The sequence below is a fragment of the Manis javanica genome, chromosome 5 (genome assembly GCF_040802235.1).
Source record: "Manis javanica isolate MJ-LG chromosome 5, MJ_LKY, whole genome shotgun sequence".
Classification (NCBI taxonomy): domain Eukaryota; kingdom Metazoa; phylum Chordata; class Mammalia; order Pholidota; family Manidae; genus Manis; species Manis javanica.
This window is the reverse complement of record NC_133160.1, coordinates 58,821,645-58,832,506: the sequence shown is the minus strand read 5'-3', so window position 1 is coordinate 58,832,506 and position 10,862 is coordinate 58,821,645.

Here is a 10,862-nt window from a genome sequence, read left to right as displayed (position 1 = left end):
AAACCAAAGTAGTTTATTAGATCTACTGGAGTCATTGGTCTGATATAGTCAACTATTAAGACAATTTTCCTTTTTTTTTCAAAATGGCTTTTATTGCCTTAATGGAGAGTAATAACATGAATGAAATAATAATATTGCATCTTTAAGATTATTTGGCTCAATTTACTTGACAATTGTAGCCTCTTTTCAATTGTAGTTGTTTTCTGATTTTTTTAAACCCAAATAGTGTTAACTTCTTTATAATGAATTACACAACAGAATTACCCTTCTCCATATGGAGCAAATAAAAATATCACAATAAATAATGTTTAATTACTGGTAGATCTTGATCAAAAGCTCAGTTCAACCCAAAAAATCTTTTACCAGTAATATTAGACATCATAGCAAAAAACTGAATAGGACACAGCATCTTTCCTCAAAAGTTATTCATGGCTCTTCTGAGAAAAATAAATAAATTAAAATAACATTTTTAAAACAATGTAAAAATCAATAATCAAATAAAAATAAGATAGAAATTTAGCCTTTAAGAAGATATAAGAATAATTCTACCTATTAGGATCAAAAAAAACCTTTGCAGAGAAGATGGTACTAAAGAAGATTTGGGTATCTTTTTGTGAAGTCTGGGGAAATTTAGGGATAAATAATGTTAGTATCAACTAGCATCCGTTTAGTATTGCTAGAGTACTAAGTGTGAAGAAGAAAGTGGCAGGAGCTGAGACAAGAGGAGAGACAAGAGCAATAAACCAGGCTACGAGAAGAACTTCATTCTAAATGGGAGCTATTGGAATAATTGATGTAAGAAGTGACGTATTTATTGTTCAGAAAGGTAATGTGAAGGATATGGAGTCATAGAAACAGGAAGCAGGGATAATGCAAAGATGTATAATCGTTAACCATTCAGAGTATGAAATGCATTTTAAAATAAGAATCTGTCATATTAATTAGACCAAAGTAGCTTGTGACTCTAATTGTGGCTGCTCTGATGCAGTCAGCTATCAGTAAAATCATTCTAGACATTAAGAATATGGTGATTATTAAGACACAATTGGTGGTGGAAAACATTTATTTAAAGTGTAATCTGATTGCCCTCAGATGGATGCCCAAGGCCCTTCATCTTGTCACTTCGCCCTTCCTACTTTACTTGTATCCTCTCTCCTTGTTCCAGAACACTGATTTCCCATTACTGTTTGTCCCACATTGGGAAAGCCAGGAAAATACAGTAAACACTCTCAGAATCTTCAAAGTTAGTTTCTAACACAGCAACTAGACTTCTCTATCACCAGTGCTGATCACTTCTCATTATACAGACCCATTTTATTATGACAAAATGTCAACCTCACTGGAGTAGCAATAAGAAAGTGAATAGAGAGTAAGAGTCAGAGAATCCTTTCCTCGGCTAGCTCTCTTTTCTTTTGCCATTGCAGAAGAGTCCTATTTGCTGTAATCTTGATGAAGAGAAAGAGATTGAGAGCTACAATTTGACTCTTCTTATCAGGGAAGATCTAACATCTTGCCTAGAGATATTCATCTCACTACCAGTCATTCACACAGGGATGATTTTCTGACACCCGTGTCAGGAATTGTTCTCTACTTTGGACAGATCTTTTCCTGCTCATTGTATTAGTTTTTACTGGCCTACATTGCAGCCATTAGCATGAGTCAGCCAAATTCCTACCTAGAAAATAGTGTCCAAGGTTTCATAGGCTTAACCTCAAAGGTCTCTATATTAAGATCTATCAGAGTCAATGCAGTAGCAGAAGTGGCACAAGATTGACAGGGTCACTGGGAACTGATCCTTTAGGTGATTTTATTTCTCCTTCTCACTCTTCTTCAGCTCTTCATTCATCTCCCTGAAGGGGAGCCCTATAAAGAAATGTGAGCAGGCTGTTACCCATTTAGAGTGGGTAATTACCTACCCTCTGCCCTGTGCCAAGCCCATTTCTGCAGCTGAGTAAAAATGTTTTATGATGCATCTTTTCTGCCTGGTCCCATCTTCTGGCTACAGCTGGCAAACTCTAAATAAAGTCCATTTCTTACAGTCTTCTTCATTCAAAGCAAAATCTTTTCCTCAGGTAACAACACCTGAGATATTTCTTTTACTGCGTTTTCTGATGCTTGTTATTATACCAAGGCATGGGACTAGTCAATTGGGGGTTTAGGAACTGTCCATCTAACTATTTACTATGTGATACTCTCCCCATCAACCCCATTACCATATATATAACTAAAGACTCATTTGGTATTTTTATTATCTATCACTCCCCCGCCCTCTCATATAAACATACATTCCACCCTAGCACCACCACCTCTAAAATGTAAATTCCATGCAGGCAAAAATTGTTTCTCAGTTACCACCATAGTCTCAATGACTAGAACAAGAGCTGGTATGAAATTATTTCTTAAGGCATGTGTTTTGAGTGTTGGTTGACAGATATCATAGATCTCTCATATTTTCACACATCTTGTAAATAAAGGCAATGAATGGCTTTGTTTTGGATTATGATTGAAATGATGTTTATAGAGCAATCAGCTTTGAAACATAGAGATAGTGTTTCTTTCTGAAGCAAAGTGCAGTTTGTCCACAGCCTTGCAGGATAGAAACACCATCTCTCTTTGGAGAAGAGAGCAGGCATGATTCCTGTCCATTATAAAAAATTCAGGTTTTCCAAATGCTGGTTTACTTTTTCCTTATGCAACCCACCATGCATGCAGGTGTCACCTAGACTTTCACACATCACCCTCTGTGAATCTGGGCTTGGAGAGCTATCACAAAACAATGCTAATTTTCTGGCTATTAATATGTATTATTGTAAGTAGTAAAGTCTTTGTCTCTAACCCAGAAACATTGTTATTTTACTAGCATCCTTAATACTGTGGCAAGCTAACTTCTTAGCTTATCAGGAGGGTCAAAATCTCAGATTCTTCATAGTTCTTGACAGGCTTAGTGATAAGGATGGGACCTTGATGTAGACATAGCTTTCTGGAAAGGAAGTTTAAGGGCCTTGCAAGCAGATTAATGGGATTTGAGGAAGCCTATGGATTCAGTAGCAAAAAGCACTGAGTAAAGAATACCACCTATCAGGTAAAAATGGCTCTTCAGTTTATTGCTTGTTAATTAGAAGGGTATGGGGAGGTGATTTAACGCTAAGAATAGGGAAACAGATACCAAGTCAGCTGCCCACATTGTGCCCTGCTTACTGCTCACTCTCCTCTGGGGGAGATGATTTCCTTCCTAATCTGGCAGTCAATTTCAGGTGCATCCCACTGACACAACTAATCCTAAAATTAATCCAGGGTTGGCAGACTGTTCTGACGCTTTCAGACAACAGGTACAGAGATTTGTACCTATACTGCATGTGAAAAGAAGGAAATTCATAACTACAATAGGCATTAACAAGACAGATAACAGAACTCTGGCAGGTTCTCATGGTAGTAAGGCTGCGGTGGACTAGGTAAAGCTCACTAAGGAAGAATGGGAATGGCTTTGCCATCTCCTGGCTCAACTGCTCTTGTAGTCTATCGTGCTAGCCTTAGAATCATTTTCAGACAAGAGCGAAGGGTCTCCAGTTCTATTTTTTGTTGTTTTTCAGTGGATACTGACCACTAGGAAGCAACTTTGGCCCACTTAAGGAGATTTTTCCTGAGACAGAAAAACTCTTGCATTAAGAATAGGTGAGTAATTGAGCAGTGTTCATGTTTTTATGATCCTGATTGGATTTGAGGAAGAACAGACCTGGAGACTAAACCACTTATTTGAAGAAACTTATGCAAATTTGTGCAGCTCTCCTCGCCTGTTTGTTACAACAAGATGAAAACTTAAGCGGTATTATGACTGTGCAGCACCAAGTGCCTCTGATTAAGGTGAACTTCTTTAAACAGAGTTGCTGCTTTATGAATCAAGCACAAGTTGGTCCGCCAACCCAGCAGCCCAAGCACAAGCACTTACGCTGTGGCTGCTGAAAAAGTCTCCCTGAAGGCTGAATGAAATGGTGATGTCACATGGTAATGACCTCTAAGCAGGCTGAAAGTATCGGTAATTCGTTTAGTTGAATCCCGAGCTACCATCACCCCACCTAAACCTGAAAATAAATGTGAAACCTTATTTTAGGGTAAGGAGTGACTTTCCTTATGTGCATCCCCTTATCCTTTTCTCTGCTGCTACCTTTACTTCAGTCATTTTAATTAGGAAGATAAATTAGTGACTGGGCCAGGGTGTTCCTGTCTCCAAGAGAAACCAGATGTCAAATGGATCTGATCAAGCATGCTGGGGTATTTTAAGGAAGGGCAGATTCAAATTTCAGTGGATTTGTCACAAAAAATTTATGTCCAAGTCACAATCCTACTTGATTCCTTGGAAGGAAGGAGTGCTCAAATCCGACTGATGGGGGTCTGGTTACTATTCATAGCAGGGAAGAATAGTTAAGGGCTTCTGGTGGGCAGGTCCTTTGGGACAATTCAATATACTGTTTTTGGTGATTTTATAATTCAATTTATATTAGAAATTTATGTGTTAGGTGCTTGTACATTCCTATAATCTGGCAGATTAAAGACAATCCTCTTTGGGGGCTCTGAGTCATGACATAAATAGTTGCTCCTTACTGAAACATAAATGCCAATATTAAGGGTCATTTACTTACAATATTGACAGTAATCAAGTTGATGATTGAACTTTCAACACTCAGATTGTCACTATTGCTACCTGAGCCCATGATTATATTTCTGAGGGAAGAAAGGTCACACTACATTGAGTCCAGCCCACTCCTGGCAACTTCGTCCTCTTGGAGCAATCAATACAACCTGACCAACACATGTTCTGGTTACAGTGTTGCTGTTCAAGTTCAGTCTGCACCACTGTGACTGCTGAGGCTTTTGAAGTTAATTCTCATTATTTTGATCTCTTTGAACCAGGAATATTTACAGTCTCACAATGGAATACCTTTCATCACAAAAGCCACTCAACAATGGGCTGATAATCAAGGTATTCAATGGATTTTTCATGCTCTGTATCATTTCCATAACTATACACATCTGGTATTATGCAGGATTAGAATTTTGTTCTTAAAACTCAACTCAAAATAATTCTGTCTCTATCTTCCTCAACTCCTGGTCTACTCTTGTTAGTGAGAGAGTTTAGTCACTGAAAGTGGTTGTCCCCATCAAGTAATTATCTCATTTGGTCACTTCCTGTGTAATGATCAAGATCAAGAGGGTGGGTTATGTAAACCTTTAATGAGTAGTTGATATTCTACCCTGTCCATTCCTGCCCATGTTGCCTTTTCCTTCTCCTAGTGTAGATACCAGGCTGGACTGGTAAATATACCCTCCAAGTAGCTTAGCCAAAACGGTCTCTCTCCTATTTCAGACACTTGGATACCCTTCCTATATTGGCACACTCTAGGTCATCTGACTCATGGCCATTTGTCAGTACCACACCATGCAGAAGTGCACTGCTCACTAAGTCCCCCTATTATGGTCCATGCTGACAAAAACTGGCATGTTTGGATATTGTGAGCATAATGAAAATGCCCTTGTCTCTCATGTACCTGGTCCTTATGGATGAAAAGTCTGGAAGTAGGAGATAATTAGGGAAAGGGTGAGTTTATAGCTCCTGAAATGGGACACAGCAATTTAGTGGCAAAGAAGGAAGAGCAACAACCTAGGAACACAGGGATTACCCCAGACTACAGGAGGTACAGTGAAGGGAGGAACATTAATGATATTTGTCTTTCAGAACCATCCTAGGGCCCTGCTGATGAAGAAAAACACCCTGGCATGCTGTAGCTAAACTGTGGAGAGCACTTTAAATTCAACTGTTTTGTCTTTCATCCCTTCCATATGACTCTGACTGAGATGTGAATGCTATTCCCCTTAAACTCACTGTAAAATCTATCAAAAATAGTATATGATGGTGTTGGCTTCTGCAACTCCCATGCAAAACAACTGACAACATCTTAGATATTTTCCCTAACCCCATTTCCATAACTATTATTCAGTCACTCCATGCAGTAGATGAATGCCACCCAGCTGTTGGCACAGTTAAAAGAATAGATTGTTCTGACTGTTGTCAGGAATTCCCTCCAAACACATTCTTAGTAGACAGAAGGACCCATCAGAGGCACTATTAGCATGTGACCCTGACTGATGTAGGTCCCATACGGGCACAAAAAATTTTCATGACATTATTTTTCTAGAGGTACTATGTGGATCTACAGGATTGTACATTTGTTTAGAAGCCAGGTATTAACTTGCCATCCCCTGAAAATATGATAACTTGCACCTTAGGAAAGACTTAAGAGGCCTTCCAGAGTTTAAGGAAATACCACTAATATATCTTGTAGCTGTCAAATGACTATGTAGAATTCTCCAAAATGAGGAAACATGGATGATCTTCCATAAGGGTAACTAGTTTATTACTTATGTACAACCTGTGGACAATTATCCCCTAATGTGAGTCATCCAATTACAAATGGTTGTACAAAATTTGTTCTGACTTTATCTGAAGTAATCACCAACAAAATCTTGGCTCTGGAAGACATTCACATCAGTTTCAACTCACTGTCAAAGTTTGATATTGATAATTGCATTACTCAGACTTTGTTCTTAGAAGCCAAGGAAGTTTCCGTACAATCACAAATGTATCCTACTATGCCTTAGTTAGTACTTCAGGCCAGGGCAATAAAGGAAGATAAGGATAAAAGCGTTCTCTAACTAAGGTAGAGGCTGATGTTTTCTAGGACTTGTTCAGTTGATTGAGTCTAGAACCAGGTGTACATGGTTGAGAGTATTACTAAATGTTTGACTCTTCTGGTTGTTTGGAGTTCTGTTGGTAGTAGCCTTGATATCAACAATAAATATGTGACAAATTGAATGAAATTGCTCCCAGCCTCTGTTGCTTAGAGTGGCCAACAAAGTGGCATACTCATGATCAAGTTCATCAGAAGACAAAACGGTACAGAACTAAGAGGTAGATAGTGATAGGAAACATTTCTCTTTGGGTCTTTTGTATTTTTGCATGAATTTCAAGCAGTGGCAATTGCTGTCATTTTTCTAGACTCTTTTCTAGGATGTATAGCCTTAAACATCCTTGGAAGGTAGAGATAGTGATAGTGTCTCTGTCCAAAGTTAAAGGCAAGCATTCATTCTCTTACAAAAGATTTTGTTTTCCTAAGCTCAAGTTCCCCTCCTTTATGCAACTTACTTGATAACTAGTGGTTACCTGGCTTTCTTTGAATGAACCTTTGGAAATTGTACTTGGGAAACTGGCTGCTGATATCACCGTGAGCGATAGAGTTCTTTATATTTGATTTGACGTAGGGGTTTCGTGTTTTCTGCCAGCATCCACAAAAGTTCAGGATGCAAACTTGGTTGTAGGGTACCTTGAAAGTAGGGTAAAACATCAAAGCCTTCACAGTTCTTGACATTGAAGAAATAAATGAATGAGTTATAAGTAATTGCTGTCACATACAGAGCAGAACTCTGATGACTTTGGAGGAGGATCACACCTCACTAGATTTTTTATTCTTTCTTCTCTATTACAGATACATCTCTACATTCTCATACTGCACTCAGTACCACTTCTTCACCTCCAAGGCAAAGCTGCGATGCACTTAAGTGCAATCAGTAAACTGGAAGTTGTCTGGTATTCAGCCTGTAGTCCCTCTTTTGTAAATTCTGTTTTGCAAGTTTCAATGGATTTTTTTAAACCCCTTTGTTCCCAAACCCTTAGCACAATTAGTATTAACCTCACAACAATAATGAAAACAACCTGGATTTAAAGTACATTTTTGGCATTTTCTACTCTGTGAAAAACTTACATTAGAACACTTTTTAGCCTATCTATCACAACCTGAGAGAAAGCCCGTAAAATTTCCATAATCTTGTTTTTCAGTCTTTGGAACATTTATTTAATTTCAGTCTCTGAAGTCAAACCTACTACATGTGCCCTACAGAAATCCTGGACTTTTACAACATAAGGACATTAAGGAGTCTAGGTTGTTTATACTACTTCCTTTCTAAGCCTGGAAACCTATGGTCCCTTGGTGAGTGTGTACAGTCCAGAATTGACTGGAATCCTTCCATTGACTCTACCATAGTCTACTTTTCACTTCTTTATCCAGGAATGAGAAAGTGAAATATATTTAATGTTTGGAATCTTAGCATTACTACCCATGAGCCTCCTTTCCTAATATTTCATGCAGAATATCCTCTGGATGAATTATTCTAATAAACTTTAATATAAAAAGTCATAATCTTGGCTGGCTTTCTAGTTAGAAAATCTCTTTTTTAAAACTTACACTCCTACAGCTGTCCTAGTGTGAAGATCACTGTTTAAGTGATCCTACATCTATCCTAGTGGTAAGATATCTGTCTCATTTGGATACTTCTGTCAAAAAGGGTTATAGAATTATAACTTCTCAATGCTGAATCTACATCTATGCAACATTTTTCTACCAGTTTCTAAAACTTGTAATTTGACTCAGGGTAATCAGTTACTACACCAGCGTTCAACTATCTCAAGTGACAGTCCCTGCAAATGCAAGCCTGCCATTATGTTCTATAAAGTCTGCAACTGTGTGCAGGTCCAGTCCATTGACCAGGAAGTACTCAGCCTTATCTACAGCAAATCATAATCACCTTCAGACTCACAGAGTCAATCTCAAATGACAAATCAAAAGTCTTTTTTCATTGATATCTCTTTTTTATTCCCTGTTCTTCTACTTCCTGGCTTATTCTGTATCACTGCTTGTGGTCAAGGCCAATCAAACCCACTGACCCTAGATCCTGATATTCTTCCAATAGGAGTATGTATAAAACTTTTTTATTCATGCTGATGTTGATTGTCTCTTTATATCATAGTATTTTTTAAAGTAACATAATGTGTTTTCATTCTTAAAGACCCTGGTCCAGCAGGGAAAAGAACGGGAGGAAAAGGATGGGAGGAATAAGAGACACAGAGAAACTGAGCCAGCCACACAGTCATCTGGATGATTATTCAGTCACCTGAATTAAGACAGTGATATTAGGAGTAAAAATAGTTTAGGGTGGTTATATATGCAAAAGGTCAAATTGGCATGTAATCTGAATTATTATTTTTTCTTCTAAATTAATGTTAGTATTTAACTAATAAGAGCAACTATTGTTCCACAGTATCTATGTCCCAAACACTGTATATTTGTATATAAAGCACTGAATACAGAGTAAGTGCTTAACCAAGTTACCATTTTTAAAATTATTTTATTGTTATCAGTTATGCATATATTGTCTATTTACTTCTAACAACAGTCCTAATGGAAAGATATATTTCCCATTGTTTTAGATTTGGACATCAAACACAGAAGCCATTAGTAAGTTGTCAAAAGACAGTAGTCCTTCCTTATTTGCAATTTCACTTTCACAGTTTCAGTTACCTACAGGTCACCTTGGTTGGGAAACAGATGATCCTCCTGATGTATCTTCAGAAAGTCAATAGTAGCCTAACACTATGTCACAATGTCTACATCATTTACTTCACTTCATCTCATTGCATAGGCATTTTTATCAGCTCACATCATCATGAGAAAAAATATATATGTATGGTATAATAAGATATTTTGACAGAGACAGAGATCATATTCACATAACTTTTATTACAGCATATTATTATAATTGTCCCATTTTATTATTAGTTATTATCAATTTTTTATTGTGCCTAAATTATAAATTAAATTTATCATAGGCATGTATGTACAGAAATAAACAGCATGTATATAGAGTTCAGTATTATCCAGGATTTCAGGCATCCACTTGGGGTCCTGCAGTGTATCCTTTGTAGATAAAGGGGGACTCCTGTAATTGGAATATAACAAAGTGAGGATTTTAATCTATGTCTCTCTAATTTCCAAATTTTTGCCTTTTCATTGTATATACTGAATTATCTTGAAATATACTTTCTGATGTCTCAGTAATCATGCCCGTGTCTTCCTATTTTTTATTGTGATCTAATTGATCATATTGTATAAACGTAAGATGTACATCAATGTGCTGATTTGGTACATTTGTATATTGCAATATGATCACCACCATAGTGCTAGCTAACATTGCTATCATGTCAGATAATTATTTCTTTTTTGTGGTGGAAACAATTAAAATCTAGTCTTTTAACATTTTATAGTTTTATAACACAGTATTATTGATTATAATCTCCATAATGTTGTACATTTCTAATTTTTTAAATAACTAATCTATCCCAGCAGGCATTTTAACAAAAAAAGCCAATATAAAGAAAGCTTCAAGAAATTTTCAGACTCTGTCATCACTCTAATTTGTATTGCCACTTGTTGACTCAACCAAGTAGCTATTTATAGTATCTTATCTTCATTCTCTGTGCTTTTATTCCTGGCATTTCTCTAATTTACCTTCCCTTCATATCTTACTACTGCACCTCTTCTCCTCAGCTAAATAATTAAACAATTTGCAAGACTACATTGTGTGAGTTCTTAATAGACAGTGTGTCAAAGAGGAGACATTAGAGATAAACGTATCAATAAGCCATGGGTGAGATATCGGGGGATTTGGGGAAGATGTGCCAACTTGATGGACAAGTACTTTCAGCTAATGATGCCCTCAGGGATCTCCTTGGCCCTCTGGAATTTTCACACCAAAACAACTGAAATTCTCTCCAGCTGCTCTGTTTCCAGAAGAGACGGACTAATTTTAGATGAACCACAAAATGTCCTCTATGGAGGAAAATTGAAGAGATGATGATTCAGAAGGAAAAAGAATGAGAAGGAAGTATAATTTTGAATAAATGGCTGTGTTCCAGAAATATAATAAATGGACTATTCTCCTTAGGTCAACTTGAGGAGAAAAGCTGTTTTTCTGGT